This window comes from Brachionichthys hirsutus, chromosome 14, assembly GCF_040956055.1.
Source record: "Brachionichthys hirsutus isolate HB-005 chromosome 14, CSIRO-AGI_Bhir_v1, whole genome shotgun sequence".
NCBI classification, from domain to species: Eukaryota; Metazoa; Chordata; class Actinopteri; order Lophiiformes; family Brachionichthyidae; genus Brachionichthys; species Brachionichthys hirsutus.
In genome coordinates, this window is record NC_090910.1 from 2,094,205 (window position 1) to 2,108,521 (window position 14,317).

Below are 14,317 nucleotides of genomic sequence, written 5' to 3' on the forward strand. Positions count from 1 at the left end.
TAGGTCTGATCTTTTTGATGTTGTGAAGTTACACAACTTGCATTTCCAGTTCATTTTTCCTCAATGTGATTTATTTTATTTAGAAAACTTGCATACCTTAAGTCAATAGGATACACTGGTTGGGTTATCGCCAGAACTCGGGATGTTTTGGGTTGAGGAGGATGAATTAGAGTACCTGAAGAGAGAGCAAACATTGAGGGTTTACATACTGAAACAGAAGGAACAAATACATATTGTGCTTCTGAGATAATGTTGCCGATCTAAAATTAGTTTTAAAATAAAATCAGTTTGAATCTATAATTTATTTTTTTCCATATCAAATGGTTCAATTGGTAAAAAAAAATTGTAGTTTGAATAAGGATTTAATGTATGTATTTATTTTAATTTCAGGAAAAATAAAATCAATGTTAATAAAGTTATTCTTTGACCCTCAACCGCCTCAGGAGGCAATTCTACTGGCCGGACTGTCGGCGGCAGGTGGAGTTACATGTCCACTGTGGTCCTATCGGTCTGCTATTCAGGAGTCCAGCCAGTGCACGCCTGCTGCTCTTATGTTTGGGAGAGAGCTCCGGACACCGGTGGACTTGGTGTTTGGTGCCCCGCCAGAGCTGGAAATCCCTGGGGGAAAGGAGCTGGACTACTTCCGCAGGCTGAGAGAGCGCCTGCTTGTAGTAACGACTACACCCGCCGGGCCCAGGCGAACTCTGGCATTCGGCAGAAGAGGGGCTAATTCGTCCGTTGCAGAGGACGGGCCTTCGTGCTGGGGGACAAGGTGTGGGTCTACTGCCCTGTCCGCAAAAAGGGGATTTCTCCGAAGCTTCGCAGCCACCGGCAAGGCCCCTGTGACATCATAGACCGCTTGTCTGAGGTGGTGTATCGGGTGCGGATGTCCGGCAAGAGACGCATGGTGGTGCTGCACCAGGACAGACTCTCGCCGTGCCGACCCCTCGCCCCGGAGGCTGGTGAGGCGAGTGGTGGCGGTAGTCCGTGCGCCGGCCCCTGTGACTCTCCGACTAGCACGGCTCCTGCCAATCCTAGACGGCCTGTTCGCCGCCGCTGCCAGCCGGGGTATTTAAGAGACTTTGTATTGGGTGATGGGGTCGCCGGGGACGTCTGACCCCTCAGGTGGGGGCTATGTAGCGATCACGGGGGCCGGTCACTGTGTGTGTGTGTGTGTGAGGCGCAATGCATCATGGGAGTGACTGGGTTGTGCTTTTGGCACCATGAGTGAGAGGGTTGTTGCGTTGAATGTCCTCAGCGCAGCATTCATGTGTAGTCAAGTCTTACAGTGTCACAGTAAAAGCACCTGCTGACACAAGCTCGTTTCCGGTGTGGTTCTTCTCCTTGAGCTCGCTACAATATTTTGGTGTTGTCACTCCCTAAATATAAAATAAAATACAAACTAAATCGGTGATCTATTTGTGAGGTATGTGTACATGTATATTGTATATTGTGTGTATATTGTGTAAGACTTAAGTGAAAAAAAATTGTTAACGAACGTGGAATTACATACAGTATTTTCCGCACCATAGACGCACCGCGTTATAAGGCGCATGGAATAGAAACTACTGTAGTGGCTGGAGTTGCGTTATGCATCCACTAAGTGGAGCCGCACTAAAGGGAATGTCAACAAAACAGTCATAAGTCAGTCAAACTTTATTAATAAAATATGAACGAACGTTCTGGCAACTCTATTCACTCCCAAAACAAGTGCAAGGTACAACAAGTAGAGCAACTTTTTATCTCGTAGTTAGTACATTCATAAACGTGGAGAGGAACTTTCCATGATTCAGTAAACATGTAAAAAAACAGCCCGGTACCGCTACGGTAAATCAAACGTTGTTGCAATCACAATATAGTAACTCTCGAAACAGTGCAATAACTATAACAATAACTCACCATTGTTCAAACGTTAATGTCCATATTCACAATATATCCTAGCATTCTTCAGTTGTCAGTTTATTCCTCATTCAGGAAATCCCTCATTCTTCCTCTCCACGTGCCCGGTCCCGTTTTGTCAGCGTCGCTGCTGTTGTCTGGCAGTTCAGTGGTACCGGTAATTCCTGCCGTCGTGAAAGATTGGACCACAGTTGATGCTGATATATCAGCCCAGGCATCCACGATCCATTTGCAGATCATGGCGTATGTCGCCCGGCGCTGTCTCCCCGCCTTGATGAACGTGTGTTCGCCTTCGGTCATCCACTGTTCCCACGGAGTTCGCAGTCCAGCTTTGAAGGCCCTGTTAACATCAATAGCTAGTGGCTGGAGTTCTTTCGTCAATCCACCCGGAATGACGGCAAGCACCGAATTAGTGTGCGCCACTTGTTTTTTGACACCATCTGTGATATGGGCGCGCATGGAGTCAATAGGCACGGAGCTGTGTGGAAAAAGCCCCCCGGTCTCTTGGTGTATATTTCTGTCAGCGGCTCACTCATCTTTTCTTCATCCATCCATCCCTTCGGGTTAGCTTTGATGACAATGCCGGCTGGAAAGTTTTCTTTTGGCAAGGTCTTCCTCTTGAAAATAACCATAGGTGGAGGTTTCTGGCCATGAGCCTGGCATGCTCGTACGACAGTGAACGATGACTTCTCATTGCCTGTGGTGCGAATATTCATCGTACTGGTGCCCGTTTTCTCCACGGTGCGGTTCACAGGAATATCAAAGGTTGCTGCGAGACAGTCGTTCGTGTGCGGATGGAGAGATTACGTCTTTTCATAAATCGAAAGCACCAAGAAGGACCGCCACTGAATTCACTGATCATGTCGGTGGAACACACTGCCTATGGTGATTTTTAAGAGGAAGACTTTGCCTAAAGAGAAGTTTCCAGCTGGAGTCATCATTAAGGCAAATGAAAAGGGCTGGATGGACGAGGGAATGATGAAAGAGTGGCAGAGGGTGGTGTATGTAAGGAGACCAGGTGGTTTTTTCCACGCATCACCATCTCTTTTGATCTGTGACTCTATGCGTGCCCATCTCACAGCTGATGTGAAAAAAAAAGTGAAGGAAAATAACTCTGAGCTTGCTGTCATTCCGGGAGGCCTGACTAAGGTACTCCTGCCGCTGGACATCGGTGTGAACAGGCCGTTCAAAGTAAGGCAGCGTGGGAGCGATGGATGACAGACGGAGACCACAGTTTCACGAAGAGTGGAAGGCAGCGCCGGGCGAGTTACGCCACAATTTGCGAATGGATTGTAGATGCTTGGGCTAACGTGTCTGCTGGCAAATGATGCCGGCTTCGCAAAAGCCGGCATCATTTCCGAGGTGCCGCATGGCACGGAAAGTGACTCTGACAATGACGAAAGGGAACCTGGCATGTTTGATGGAGATCTAGTGCAGCTGTTCAATTCAGAAACAGAGGACTTTAATGGGTTTGATTAATGTTTTGTCATTCCGTGTTTCGTCATTCTCAGAATCCTCTCTGTTACTTACACACAATTCTGGTGTTAAATCAAGTAGTATGTCCTCTTGTTTTTTCTTTCTGTAATACTTTGCTGAATTGGTTCTCCATTTTTTTTTTTTCATGCTGTATAGTTGTCAAATCCTGACTTGTCTTAATTTTTCCAGTTTCTTTACGTTTTTGATATCTCTCTCTTTCTTTTCTTCTGTATTCCTTAAGTAAGTTTAGGTCGCTGTAAATTGCTGCCCTATGCTTTGCCAACCTCTCTTTTGCTGACGGACTTTTCTTTTCACTTGATGCTTGCCTGCAACAAAATACCATACTTGAGTATAACATTTCATGAAAAAGATTGACACACAGAAAGATAGAAATAGATTGCTGAATAGAATGAGCAAGAGTTATAGTGCATTCCCTCCTTTATTGGTCTGTTTCTCATTACCGAAACGGGCCCTCAACTGTTGCGGTGGATGAGTGACAATGAACATTTATGCTAACGTAGCTAGTACATGATGTGCTAGCTAAACTATTCTTAGCTGTTTATGTTTAGACCATAATTGGGTATATTTTTGCGGAGAATGATAAAATGAGTCTTGGACGCATTTTTATTCCTTGTTATTTTCACTAACTTTACTAATATTCTTCAAAGACCACATGTCTCTTCACTGTAACTGTTTATAGTATAACATGCACTAAAGTTTATTATTTTTTATCTTAATTACTAATATTTCCATCTCATAGAACCCAAATCCAGTTATGGACACGTTGCGGTAATGAGAAATTTACCCTTAAATGTAAAGAAAAACAACATTTATATTTATTATGGTAAATTTAAATCATGAGCAAATAGTACGTTAAGAGATATCTATAATGGTATCCTTATTATTTTGGAAGCATTAAGTTTTATAATCAAAATGCTTCATGCCACCTTGTTAGTCTGGTTTCTTGAGAATAACCCAAATGCAAGGCGGTTTGAGCGGGAGTCCAAAAACAGATTTATTGTTCGTTACCGGGGGGTCAGTCCAGAGTAGCAGACAGAGCACGTTAGGGGCAGGCACAGAGACAGGTCCGAGGCGGGAGGCGAGCAGACGGGGTTCCGGGGTCAGGCAAGGTCGGTACACGGGGAGGCAGGTACTGGAAGGGTGCTGCAAAGAGTACAAACATGACACTACAATCTGGCGGGGTTCTGTTCTCTGGGCTGGGCTTATGTAATGCCAGGGCTGATGGGTGATGTGTTGCAGCTGGAGAAGGGAGCACAGGTGTCAGGAATCAGCTGATGGCAGAGCGGAGATGTGGAGGCGGGGAAGTGGGCGTGAAGAGCGGCACAGCCGTGACAGTTAAGTACGCTGACAACTCCGTCATCGTCAGCCTGCTTAGTGATGATGAAGTCAGTCATGGACAGGTCATAGATGACTTTACAACTTGGTGTAGAGAAGCATTCCTACAGATCAATGCCTCTAAGACAAAGGAGGTGTGTATAGACTTCAGGCGTCCATCCCCTGTTCCTCCTTGCAGTATTATTAAGAACCACCCAGTGGAGCTGGTGCCCCAATACAAATATCTGAGCACCATAGCCGACAGCAAACTCAGCAGTCTGGATGAAGTTTTTCAGCTTCACCTGCTGAATAAAGCCAAGTCGATTCGCAGGGACAAAAATCATTCCCTGAATCTTGAATACAAGCTACTTTCATCGGGTGTTTGACTGGCACTCCCCCCGGTTACTAAAAACAGATACAAGTTCTCTTTTGTCCCACTCTCCATCAGGGCCCTGAATGCCACAGAAAGGAGGTGACCCTGCCTGTGTTTATGTATGGATGTAACCTGTTTGCACTGTTTTTATCATGTATACTATGCACCTTTACAATGATGCTGCTCTAAACGCTTGTCTTACGTGTCCCTTAAATGTTGTAGAAATTGTGTGGAACTGCTGTAAACCAAATTGCCCTCCGAGGGACAAATCTATAAAAGTGAAGTGAAGTAAACAGTTGGGGAATTGGATGATGGATTATAGGTGTGTCGGCTCTGCCGCTCCGTCCTCTGCCACGCCCACTGCCAAGAGAAAGGTCAGGGTCCAAAATCAAAGGGTGCGAGACCCACGACCGCTCGCCCGGACTATATCCCTCCCAATCCACCAGGTACTGGAACCCTCGGCCACGCCGGCGGACATGCAACAGGTGGCGGACAGTGTAGGCGGGATGGTCGTCAATGAGCCGGGCGGGAGGAGGGGGCACGGCCGGAGGGCGCAAATCACTGGTGGCTACAGGCTTCAAAAGGGAGACATGAAACACAGGGTGACCGTGCAGCGCGGGTGGCAACTTAAGCCGCACTGCACTGGGGTTGATGATCTCTTTGATCTCGTAAGGACCTATGTACCTGGGGGCCAGTTTCCTACCAACCAACTGCAGAGGAAGGTCGCGGGAGGAAAGCCAAACTCTCTGACCTGGCTGATACAGAGGGGCCGGGGTGCGGCGACGATCCGCCAGCCGTTGATTGCGGGCCGTGGTCCATACAAGGGCTTTCCGGGCCTCGCGCCAGATTCGCCTGGCACGTTGGAGGTGTTCCTGGACAGAGGGGGACATACCCGTGGCTGAGCTGACAAGGGAGTTGTGGGCATACTCCACCCAGGGCAGGTGAGCGGCCCAGGAGGCAGGACTTTGGGCCAACACGCACCGGAGAGCTGCCTCGAGGTCTTGGTTGACCCACTACGTCTGGCCGTTGGTTTGGGGATGGTATTCAGAGGATAGGCTGACCGAAGGCCCCAGAGATCGACAGAACGTCCTTCAAACCTGGGACACGGACTGAGGGCCTCGGTCGGGGACAATATCCATAGGAATCCCATGGAGCCTGCAGACGTGTTGGATGAGAAGTTCGGCCATCTCAAAAGCGGAAGTGAGCTTGGGAAGAGGGATGAAGTGTGCTGCCTTTGAGAAGTGGTCCACGATCGTCAGAATGACCGTATGGCCGCAATAAGGTGGAAGGCCGGTGACGAAGTCCATGGCGACGTGAGACCAAGGGCGATGGGGTACCGGCAGTGGACGGAGTAAACCAGCCTGTGCCCGGTGGGAAGCTTTGTTGCGGGCACAGACTGAGCAGGCCAAGACAAGCTCCAGGACGTTGGCAGTCATCTTGGGCCACCAAAACCTCTGTTGCAGCAGGGCGAGGGTCCGGCAGCCCCCAGGGTGGCACGCGATCTTGGACATGTGTCCCCACTGGAGCACGGGGCGGGACAAATGTATGGTTAGTGGGGCAGGCCTGCGGGACAGGTTGATCTCCCAGTGCCTCCTGGTCCACCCGTTCAATCTCCCACCTGGCAGCCCCAACCATACAAGAGGAAGGGAGGATGGTCTCCACCACAACATCTTCCGTAGAGAATGAGTACTGACGGGAGAGGGCGTCTGGCTTTTGACTCCTGGAGCCTAGTCGATATGGGTTGATTCGGCCCAGGAATAAAGCCCACGAGCCTGGCGCAAATTGAGACGCGGGCGGTCTGTAGATAGGACAGGTTCTTGTGATCTGTCCACACTATGAAGGGATGTGTGTTGCCCTCCAGCCAGTGACGCCACTCCTGGAGGGCTAATACTATGGCCAGCAACTGCCGATTGCCCACATCATTGTTCTTCTCGGCTGCGGTAAGCCGACGGGAGAAATAAGCGCAGGGGTGCATCTTCTGGTCTTGTGGGGAGCATTGGGACAGGACTGCCCCAACGCCCGTATCTGATGCATCCACCTCGACCACAAACTGCAAGGACGGTTCTGGGTGCGACAGGACAGGTGCGGTGGTAAACAATGCCTTCAGGCATTGAAAAGCTGAATGAGCTGCGGGAGACCACACAAACAGACTTTTAACCGAGGTGAGTCTGGTTAGGGGAGCTGCCACCTGGCTGTAGTTCCTAATGAACCGTCTGTAAAAGTTCGCAAATCCTAAAATCCTTAGAACCAGCCTTACGTGTTGTACATGTTCTTGCTCATTCATAGAAAATATCTATGTCATCAAGACACACAAACAAACTGATTTAACATATCTGAGAATACATCATTGATCAGAGCCTGGAATACGGCAGGGGCATTAGTAAGGCCAAACGGCATAACCCGATATTCAAAATGGCCTAATGGTGTATATATGTATGCATGTAACTGGTTTGCACTGTTTGCAGTGTTTTTATCATGTGTAGACTATATACCTGTACAATGATGGTGCTCAACTTGTGTGTCTTATATGTCCCTTGAATGTGTTGTAAAATGTATGTGTAACTGCTGTGAAACATATTGCCCTCCGAGGGACAAGCCAATAAAAGTGAAGTGAAGTGAAGCGAAGTATTGAAGGCGGTCTTCTACTCGTCCCCCTCTCTGATACAGACAAGGTGATAAGCGTTGCAGAGATCCAATTTCGTGAAAATGGAGGCCTGATGGAGGGGACAGAATTAAGGTGAGTGGGTATTCTTCACCATGATGTAATTTAGTCACCGGAAGTCTGTACAGGAATGTAGTGTTTTGTCCTCCACGAAAAACAACCCCGCTCCCACGGGAGAAGAAGGACGAGTAAGGCACCAACGACTCAGAGATAAGTCTCGATGGCTTCCCTCTCCGGCTTGGACACGTTATACAGCTTCTTAGAGGGGAGCCTGGGAGCAGGTTGTTGGCACAATCATAAGGGCCATGCGGGGGCAACGAGACAGCCCTGGCCTTGCTAAAGACCTCCTGGAGATCATGTTACACAGAGGGTACAATAGACAGGTCGATGGGTTCAGTGGTGAGAGTGGGAGACCAACCTATAGATGGAGTAGCAGAATGCAGACAGTGGGAATGGCAAACGATGCTCCAGTTCATTATAGCAGAAGTAAACCAGTCTATGTGCGGGTTATGTGGCCAGGTTCCCCACAATACAGGCACATGTTGTGGTGGCGACGGCGTTCCCGTTCCACATTGGAGAGCCCGGACCTCCCCGACTGCACGGGTTCCTCTGTCGCTGACGAGACGCTCGCTGGATGGGCAGGGGCTGGCACGTAGCGCGTCGTCATCCGGTCGGGTGCAGGTGGAGCTGGGACGCGCTGTTCTCCTGTCCGCTCCCTCCTTCTCTGCTGCAACCCATTATCCAAGCGAATGGACAGGGAGACCAACTCCTCCAACGTCTTGGACTCATCACGCGCCGCTATTTCGTCCTTGATGTAGTCGGCTAATTCATGCTAGAACGCACTCTGTAGTGCGTCGTCGTTCCAGTGACTCTCCGCCGCCAACACCCGGAAATCTATGGCATGGTCCGCGACCGAGGCGACGCCCTGTTTGAGGGCGATGAGTCTGCTACCCGCCTGTTTCCCCTTGACTGGGTGATCAAAAATCCTCCGCAACTCAGAAACTAATAAATGATACGAGCGCGTAACGCGTGAGCCGGAGACGGCCAACACCGACGTTGAGGCTCGGCCCAACAACAGACTCTTTACGTACGCAATCTTGGCTCCTTCCATAGCGTAAGTATGCGACTGCTGGTCGAAAAAGATGGAGCACTGATATAAAAACTGTCCGCAACTGCCCATCTCCCCTGAATACCTGACAGGAGCCGGAATGTTTGGTTCACGATACGGAGAGTTCACTGGGGCTGCCGCAGGGAGAGATGAGGCTGAAGCTCCCCCAGAGGTGGTGTCAGGTCCTCGGGTGACCGCCTGGGTGAGCTGAGATACACCGGCCGATAAATCCTGGAGGGCCACCAGGATCTTGTGAATCGCCTGCTCATGCCGTCCTACCAAGGCACCTTGGACTCTGCGGGGTCAGACTCCGCGGGGTCCATGATGACCAGATCACTCTGTTGCGTCCCGTAGGGCTAACGAGCAGAGAAAGACCTCAAAAATGCAGAGACAGAGCCGGGAAACAGAAAAGAGACTTTAATCACTCTTCAACAAAAAACACTCAGTCTAAAATGGTACTGAGGGGTGGACGGGCTGGAACGTCTAGCAAGAAAGAACACAAAATAGCAGCCAAACCTAAGTGCAAAAAAAACAGCTGAGCTGGTAACTAATCAACAAATAAAATCCAAATACTCAGCTGCGTTTAAAACGGCAGAGAACGGAACGGCATCACAAAGGAGCAGGGACAGGAACGGGAAACAGGAACAGATCGGAGGGGACGGGAAACAAACATGGGAGACATTTGGTAATTGGAAAACCGTTGACCAAGGGATTATAAACAGTTGGGGAATTGGATGATGGATTACAGGTGTGTCCGCTCTGCCGCTCCGTCCTCTGCCACGCCCAGGGAGAGAGGAAAATGAATGAAGAACCCAGATCCCCAACAAGAATTCCCCAAATGAATAATTAATATAAAATCCTTTGACATATGATATTTGATACGTGAAAAATCTAAGTTAAATTCAGTGTAGTCCAAAAACATTCATTATAATCTTTTCATAAGACTATGAGACTTGTTTTATTGCACACTCTCATCTCTGAAGAAGACATGTCAGGTTTAACAAGACCTCTATTTTTCAGAATCAGAATCAGAAGTGGTTTATTGCCATTGTCAGTGAGGATTCACAGACTAGGAACGTTTCTCGGTGAAGTCGTGCTACATCTAACATTAATGACAAAGGAATTTTCTGGCATTTTCCACCAGAACTGCCTTTTTCTGCCTCAAGAGCATTGCCTTCCTTCATCCATCACTTTCCTTTTCTGCCACTGAAACCCTCATCCATGCATTAATCGCATGGATGAGACCCTATTACTGCAATGGCTTCCTCTATGGCTCTTCATTCAAAGTCCTCAATAAGCTACAATATGTGCAGTATTCTGCTCCCTACCTCATCACACACTACTGTGACCCCAAACAAATGCAGTGTGTTATGTATGCGTAGGCTTACCTCGAAAATGTATCTTTCTCTCACCCAAACCTGCATTCGACAGCTCCAGCTTCTGGTAGCGATTTGGTGCCATGGTTGCTGCTTTTTTGCTTAAACAGCAGAAGGAGTGAGAGTATTCAGAGCAACAGTTCCTCTGGCCTGAAGGTTACGAGGTATTGGCCTGTGACGTGGGGTCACAGACGTTGTCACCCCAGCTAGGAGAAACAGGAAAGAAAGTTTAACTTTAAGATACAGGAGATTAATCATGAAAATCAGTTCCTCGCCATTGACTCATATTTTTATGAAATCTTTAGAAACTGGAATAATACCAAAGGACCTTAAAATTGCTAAAGTAATTCTTGTTTATAAATCTGGAGATGGTAGTTTATTTAGCAATTACCACTCTATCTCTGTCCTTCCATGTTTCTCAAAGATCTTCGAGAAGTTGATTTATAACAGAGTGATGGTTTATCTGCAGGAGCAGAAAGTCTTGTATGAATTTCAATACGGTTTTAGGACAAATCATTCAACAGAAAAGGCTGTACATCAACAAGTTGACAATATTCACACTGCATTTAACAATAATGAATAAGCTTTAGGATTTCTTTATTTATCTAAACCTTTTGACACCGTTAAGACAACAGTTTTTAATCATTAATGCAGTGGTTCTCAAATGGTGGGGCGCGCCCCCCTAGGGGGGCGCGGTGCGATGTCAGGGGGGGCGCCTGTGACCGCGGAGAAAATGTTTTTTTGCCTTACAAGAGTAAAGTGTAATTGCACATCCACTCAGAGTGCGCGCAGGGAGGATTAGCAGAAGAAGAGCGGTCGTAAACAATCTACGGTGGGAGAAGAAGAAAGACTTGACTTCCTCATTTTCTGTTGCAGACTAAAAAAAATGGTAATAAAGGTATTCTTTGTTGTAAGTTGATCTATATTTCTTTCTTTTTCATATTTATTTGTATGTTAATAAGGATACAAGAGTGTTTTTTTTTTCGGGGGGGGGCGCGAAATGTTTTTTTCTTTCTAGGGGGGCGCGACAGAAAATAATTGAGAAGCACTGCATTAATGGAAGGTCATCAGGTAGAGATACTCTAACATGTGGGTTCCCCCAGGGATCTGTTCTAGGACCATTGCTTTTTCTTATTTATATTAATGACTTGGCTGTAGCCTTGTCTTTGCCATGTCCTGTACTTTTTGCAGATAACACCAATTAATTGTTTTAACATACTGACTTTAAGGTGCTTATGTCTAAAGCAAATTGTGATCTAGATAAATATATCCACAAATTATCTCTCAATTTAAAAAAAATCAAATTCTATCATATTTAAATTAAGAAATAAATACTGTAATTCGAATAACTCGTTATGCGTAGGAAATGACCAAGTCACTCAAGTTTCATCAACAAGTTTTCTTGGAGTCATAATTGATGATAATCTAAGATGGATTTTCTCCGTATATGCCAATGGCTGTGTCACGATGTTTGTCACACCCTGATTTAATAAGGCTTTGAGGCATCGACTCTTTTTCAATATCAATTAGGCAAAGGCCTCAAAAGCTTCACAAGGCTTTCTCAGCCCATTTCTAACACTAATAGTGCAAAACAGTTCTTATTTTCTATGCCTGTACTAGGGTGCATCTCTCAGATTACGCCACACAAACGTTATTTTCTTCATGCACGTATTTACAAGTAAAGACATATTTCAGCTGTAATCGGGTCAATTTCCGATAGGTTGGGAAAACGCCCCGCTACTTTCCATCAAAGGGATCTTGTGGTACAGGTGACTGTCTTGGTGATGATTCTAACTCGTCCAGCCTGTTAGCCGCTTCTCTCCATTGCGCACTTTTAGACATTGGTGCGAAGTATGTGCTTGTTGGCGCGTCTACTTCCTGTCTGTGATCCTCCTGACAGTCACCCGTGCTGAGCGAGCATGTAGGGCAGGGGTCCCCAAACTATGGTCCGCCTCCACATTTGGCCCGGCCCCCTGAACAATACCAGAGACCAAAAAAATAATAATAATTGAAGAGTTATTTAGTTAGTTATTTTATTAGTGTTATTTATTTATTTATTTTTCTGTGAAGAAAGTATTATTTGGTTATGTGTGGCTGTCTGGAAAACAATAAATATTTAGGCCCCCCAGCAATCGTGACACTTTTCCTGTACAAACTGACCCCGGCCCTCGATCAGAGAAGGGAGAAGTTAAGTGGACCTCACAGGAAAAAGTTTGGAGACCCCTGATGTAGGGAATCGTGTGATTGGGTATCGACTAGTCACGCTGGACAGAATGGCTTTGGGCGGGGCTTTTGCTTTTCCGAGAGACGACTTCAGATATCAAACTCTCGGAAAAGCAAAACCGCGCCCGAGGCCATTTGCTGTGGGCGGGGCTTTTGCTTTTCCGAGACAGCTTGAGGCATCCAGTAAATGCAATGACAAAATGGAATAAGCAAAAGCAAGATGGGTATAGAATATGACTGGATTTGTATATTTCTCTTTTATTGATTTCCTTTTTATTGCTATATTTGTATATGTTTTATTGTTGCTTCTTTTATTGATTGTCTTTATATTTCCTCGTGTATTTCCTATTAATTGTGGCTCTCCTGTGGCTCCATACCTCAGATCTCGGAGATCTCCGCTCCTCTTAGGCTGCTGGACCCACGACCATGGATAAGCGGTTTGAAGATGGATGGATGAAGCATTTTATTGTGTGCGCCAGGGTTATAATAGTTTTGGATTTTTAATTATAGTTTAGTTTTAGTTAGTTTTGAATTTGTTTTTATTAGTTTAATTTAGTTTTTATTAGTTTTAGTTTTGTTCTTATTAGTTTAATTTAGTTTTTATTAGTTTTAGTTTTTTATACTTTCAGTTATTTGTCAGATGCAGGATTAAAATATAATAAAATAATACAACTCAACAAAAGATAACATATAAAACATTTATTCAGTAATTTTAAACAACCAACCGTAACAGTCCGCAGCGTAGCTGCTAACGTGCTACAATCTCGGACTTAATACTTCATTTGCTGCTGATGATTTGCTCTCAGCGTGGACGAGCTTTCTGGCTCTTGATATCAGCGAGTCAGTATTTGGGTACTTCAGGCAGCGTTCAGGGTGAGCTGAAGGGTGAGAGCCAGACATGGATCCTTTGGAACTTGTTGGTTTCTCCGTCTGGCAGGTCAAGCTCTGAGCAAAAAGAACAAACAAATGTAAAACACACAAAGAATAGTACAGTTTAATAATTATTGATGAATTAGGACTTTGTAATAACCCTTGTTTTTACAGCAGGGATAATAACGTTGCTTGTTTCATGATGTTTAATTTCTTACACTGTTAGCACCCTAAACTAGTTTCCCCAGGATAACACATTTAATATTGTATATTTATAATGAAGCCCAATATTAGATATTAAATCATGACATGACAATAACGATGATGTCAGTGTGACAATTATACATTTCAGGTTTTAGCGGATGGAGGCTCTAACATTTGTGATTGGCATTTTAGGTTTTGGATCAGAATGAGTAAAAGAGAGCAAATAATTTATTTCCTCTCCTTTTGGGACTTTATGGGGTTTTAATATCAATTAAAGTTTACAACACTGATTATTGTTACATTTTATATCAGCATAAAAGGTCAACAAAATTAATGTATTTGGGACTAGAACCACTCACCAACGTGTTCAGTGTCCTCGTCGTCCGTCTCTAATCCAATCCACGGTTCATCCAGACCATCTCCAGGTCCTCCTGGCTGAGGGGGGCTCCATCAGGGGGGCTCCATCAGGGGGCTCCTCACTTTGGGCTTGGCTCCAAGCAGCTCATCTTCTTCTCATGTCTCATTAATGCAGCGAGCCATGCCCCCCCCAGTGTGTGTGGGGGGGGCTCCAGTCGGTGCAGGTTAAAAGCAGTCCCTTATTGTTGTCTCCTTCGCGGTGCTAACTGCTAGCCGGGGGGCTGCTTCTGTTACGGGGGGGGCTAATCGCAGTTAGCTTTCTTGTTTCCCTCCGTTGTAATAAACACATCCCACATGGGGCTGGAGCGCTCGGCGCTTCCTGCCGGCTTCCGTCGCTAGTGACGTCACCAACCCGATTCTCAACGAGCAGTGAC